The sequence below is a fragment of the Palaemon carinicauda genome, chromosome 5, assembly GCF_036898095.1.
Source record: "Palaemon carinicauda isolate YSFRI2023 chromosome 5, ASM3689809v2, whole genome shotgun sequence".
In the NCBI taxonomy this organism is placed as follows: Eukaryota; Metazoa; Arthropoda; class Malacostraca; order Decapoda; family Palaemonidae; genus Palaemon; species Palaemon carinicauda.
In genome coordinates this window covers 184,387,794-184,392,793 of record NC_090729.1, presented here as the reverse complement: position 1 = coordinate 184,392,793, position 5,000 = coordinate 184,387,794, and positions in this window count along the sequence as shown.

The window sequence follows — 5,000 nt, the reverse complement described above, 5'->3', positions numbered from 1 at the left end:
ATTCCTCTTTCTCACCGTTATCCTTACATTAAGGGGTTGGTTGCCTGATGCGCCCTCTCCAATAACTGCTTCCAAACCTCTCCATATCATCCTTCACCTCATCTCGACATCTAATTCTCTGCCTCATCTCGACCACCCCCCTCCCCCTCACCAGTCTATGCTGTTTAAAACATGAGCTTCTCCCAAAATCGCTTTACAATTCATCACATTGTTCGTATCAACTATTCTCACCAAAATATAACTTATGCCACTTCTGAAACCAGGTGTCCATACACGCCAAATCAAAACTCTGAGCAGTCTCTGATATATACTCGCCATATTCATTCTCGAATTCCAAGCCCATGACCTCCATGTACCTCGGCATATCCGCATCCCTTCTCTTCCCCCACTCTGTCATTCATGTCTGCTTCTGTGATTACTATCTCCCCCTCGCTCTCGGTTTTAATAGCTGCCTCAATCTCGTTGTCTAAATAATTATTTTTCTTGCTTTTTGACAACTCAGCTGAGGGGCTTATGCTGAAATTACATAGACATATATATATATATATATATATATATATATATATATATATATATATATATATATATATATATATATATATATATATATATGTGTATATATATATATATATATATATATATATATATATATATATATATATATGCATATATATGTATATATGTGTGTGTGTATATTTTGTATGCATGTATAAAACAAGAAAATATGGTTACACGACGTAAATTAGTGAGATAATCGAATTTTCATTTATTGAATACATTTGAAAGTGATTCCCGAAAAAACAAACAAATATCCTAAAAGTAAATAGTTACTTTTTCCATGGCAGAATGAGTCAACCTAAGTTTAAAATTCAGTTTCAAAAAAAAAAAAAAAAAAAAAAAAAAAAAAATAGACAACTAAAAAGCTTACCAACATCTCGTACCCAATCTTTTATTTTCTTAAACTGATTTTTTCACACATGAAATTTTGTCTTAGTTTTTTTTTTTTTCTTAATGCATTGGTTCACATAGGTAAATGCATTTGATTAATTACGAAGGAGCATTAAACCTAAAGAACATCCACATTGGATAATCAACTCAAACTGACATTAATGGCATTTATGAGAATGAAAATTAAGGAAAAACGAAATTTCATGTATTGCTCTCCCCTAAAGAAAAAAAAAACCATGAATTAAAGAATTACTTCATGGAGTATGATGATGACTCCTGGAATGCAGGTGGGGGTTACCAGGAGGGTAGGAGGGGGTTTCCAGGATTCTGGGAAGGTAGGAGGGGGTTTCCAGGATTCCAGGAAGGTAGGAAGGGGTTCCAGGAAGGTAGGAGGAGGTTTACAGGATTCCAGGAAGGTAGGAAGGGGTTCCAGGAAGGTAGGAGGGGTTTCCAGGAAGATATGAGAGGTTTCCAGGAAGATATGAGAGGGTTCCAGGAAGGTAGGAGGGGATTCCAGGAAGGTAGGAGGGGGTTCCTGGAAGGGAGGAAGGGATTTACAGGAAGGTAGGAGGGGTTTCCAGGAAGGTATTAGGGGGTTTTCAGGATAAGAGGAAGGTAGGAGGGGTTTCCAGGAAGGTAGGAGGGGGTTTCCAGTAAGGTGGTAGGGGTGTCCAGGATGGGGGGAGGGGGTAGTGGTAGTTATGAACGAGCAATATGTCACTGCACGACATGAAAGGGGAAGGGAGGGAAGTAAAAATTTATTTAAATACTGCACACGCTGGCTCTGTACCAAGATGGATGCGCTCTGGAACGGTCGTAGCCAGAGCATGGATCCTGGAACGAGCGGGTCTCGCCGTTTCTCAGGTGATTTACGACCCTTTGAGAGCATTAAGTGCAGTTGGCAATCCTATCTCTGCATTCGAGGGCGATAGGCTGTTTGTTTTTACTGCTTATTGGATGTGAAAATGAGCTTGTAATTGAAGCTGTTCCTCTCTGTGAAAAAATAGAACTCGGTCTAAATGAATTAATCTCCGCCAACGAAGTTAATAGGAAGTTATGTTTTGCCCCTTGTTTGTGTGTTTTTGTGTGTGTGTTTTGAGCTTTTAATTAACGCTGTTTCTTTCTGTAAGAAAAAAAAATAGAATTCACTCGGTTTAAATGGATTTATTACCTCCGCCAGCGAAGTTGGTAGGAGGTTATGTTTTACCCCTTGTGTGTGTGTGTGTGTGTGTGTGTGTGTGTGTATTTTGAGCATGTAGTTAACGCTGTTCGTTTTTGTGAAAAAAAATAAAACAGGTTGAATTAATTAATTATCTCCGTCAACGAAGTTAATAAGAAGTCATGTTTTACCCCTTGTTTGTGTGTTTGTTTGTGTGTGTATGTTTTGAGCTTGTAATTAACGCTGTTCCTTTCTGTAGAAAAAACAAAAATAGAATTCGCTCAGTTTAAATGAATTTATTACATCCGCCAGCGAAGTTGGTAGGAGGTTATGTTTTACCACCTGTTTGTGTGTTTGTGTGTATCTTTCTTTGTGATCAGCTTCCTGGCCACAATTTTAACCCTAGATTAATGAAAATTGCAGGGAGTAACTTTTATGTCAAAAGCTTGTCATGATTAAATTTTAGAAGGTCAAGGTCAAAGGTCAAGGTCATGGTCAAACAAAATGTTCAATTCACGTAATCAGCCATTACTTTGGACATCTTTGTCACAAAGACTTCAAACTTGGTTCATATCTGAATGTAAAAAAATCCACGCCAATTAATACATGTTAAGGTCAACGGTCAAGGTCAAGGTCGAGCAAAATGTTGAGAAATAAGCTGCCACGACGGAGGTCTGCGCTTTACTGAGTGCCCCTCTAGTATTGGCAATGTTTTTCTTCTCAGTGAGTTTGATTGAATGATAGTTCAAGGATATTATTAATAGAACTGCATTATTTTGATAATTGTAGGCTTTTGCAATAGGTCAGCAGATTCCAAAACGTCTGTCAATATACCTTCAACTCTAAATACTAATTGGGTTGTTCCAATTGCGTTGTTTGTGCTGTATTTACCATTATTATTATTATTATTATTATTATTATTATTATTATTATTATTATTATCGTTATCGTTATCGTTATCATTATTATTATTATTATTATTATTATTATTATTATTATTATTATTATTATTATTATTATTATTATTATTATTATTATTATTACTTGCTAAGCTACAACCCTAGTTGGAAAACCAGGACGCTACAAGCTCAAGGGCTCCAACAGGGAAAATAGCCCAGTGAGTAATGGAAATAATGAATAGAATGAAATTCCCGAAAAGCTATGAATAATAAATCTAAACTATATTAAGATCAGTAGCAACGTTTAAATCAATCTAACATATATAAGCTACGCAGAGAGACTTCCGTCAACCTGTTCAACATTATATTCGCCCCAAGTTTAGATTACAGAAGTTCCACCGATTCAACTACCTGATTAGGAAGATCTGTCCTCTATTTGCATCTCAGTGCAGAAGGGACTCCCCAGCCCCGACGATAGGGCCATATAGCCCAAATCCCCTAAATCCATTAAATGTATTCGGATATCTCAAAAGACGAATGACGTTCAGAGCTGCCGTATCCAAGAACCAGTATTATTATTATTATTATTATTATTATTATTATTATTATTATTATTATTATTATCATTATTATTATCTAGCAGTATTATTATTATTATTATTATTATTATTATTAGCTAAACTACAACCTAGTTGGAGGAGCAGAATGCTATAAGACCAAGGGCTCCAATAGGGAAAAATAGCCCAGTGAGGAAAAGAAGTTTCTCTGATGATAAATGTGTTTTTGAGATTATCAAGTGATGTTCGCAAAGCTCTTGGTGTATTAGAGTTTTATAAATGAGCCTAACCTAACCTAACATATTATTCCTCTGATATTCGGCGAGATATCTACAACGAAAGATATGCTTATTTTGAATAAAATAATCCACAATTTATGAGGAAAAAAATTTATTTGAGCTACCGGAGGGAGCATCTCCGTTCTTCTTCAGGAGGGAGATGTTTTCTGAGGAGGAAGGGAGATGGTCCCTTCAAAAGCTCAAAACATTTGTTTTTTCATAAATTGGGGGTTATTTTATTTATTATACATACAAAAAAAATTGCTTATTTTAATGTATACTTATTCTTTCGCGTGTATAAATGTTATATTCGCTATATCCGTAGCCTTATCACGTGGTTAATAGTATGAAGTTTCATTGGCAATTATTTAATTTTCTTATTTAAGGAATATAATTTGAAGTTATATAAATATCGAACGAGTGTATCAATAGCTTTATAAGATAATGCAAAGTAATGTCATATATTACCATGGTAGTATTCTCTTTCATTTAGACATCGTTATGTTCTATTTCTTGATATTGAAATAAATTTTGTATATGTGACGTATGTTAATTAAACACCATGAAGATAAATGAATCAACGCCTCAAATAAATACATAAAAAACAGATACAAAACGTATGCAAAAACATGCAGAAATTGGAACGAAAGTCAAACAACTCTGCGATGGTGAAACGAACGTTTGAATTTTAAACGAAACCCAAATAACTCTACGGATATAAAACAAACTTTTTGAATTTTCCGCAACATTCTCCACATTGAATAGCAATCATAATATTATCCTCGGTTTCCTGATATCGGAGGAAGATGCCGTTGAACTTTCAAAGGAGCCACGATGAAGGAAAGAGATCCTTTGAGTAAGGAATAATCAAATCCTATCTCTTGTAGCGGGAAAAAGTGTCATTTATGTTACTGAGGTCATCTGGCTATTTTTCTAGGAAATGCGAATTTTTTCGTGTTACGCTTATGGATTTCCTTTCGATGGAATAATATTCTGGAAGAAAATGTGTAGAAAAGAAGATTTCAATGATGTGACCTTTAAAAGGTCATATTTTATAAGGTGGCGAAAGTAATACATTTATTTATGTGTACAGAGACCAACGGATGCATTTTCTATATATAAATTTGTATATATATATATATATATATATATATATATA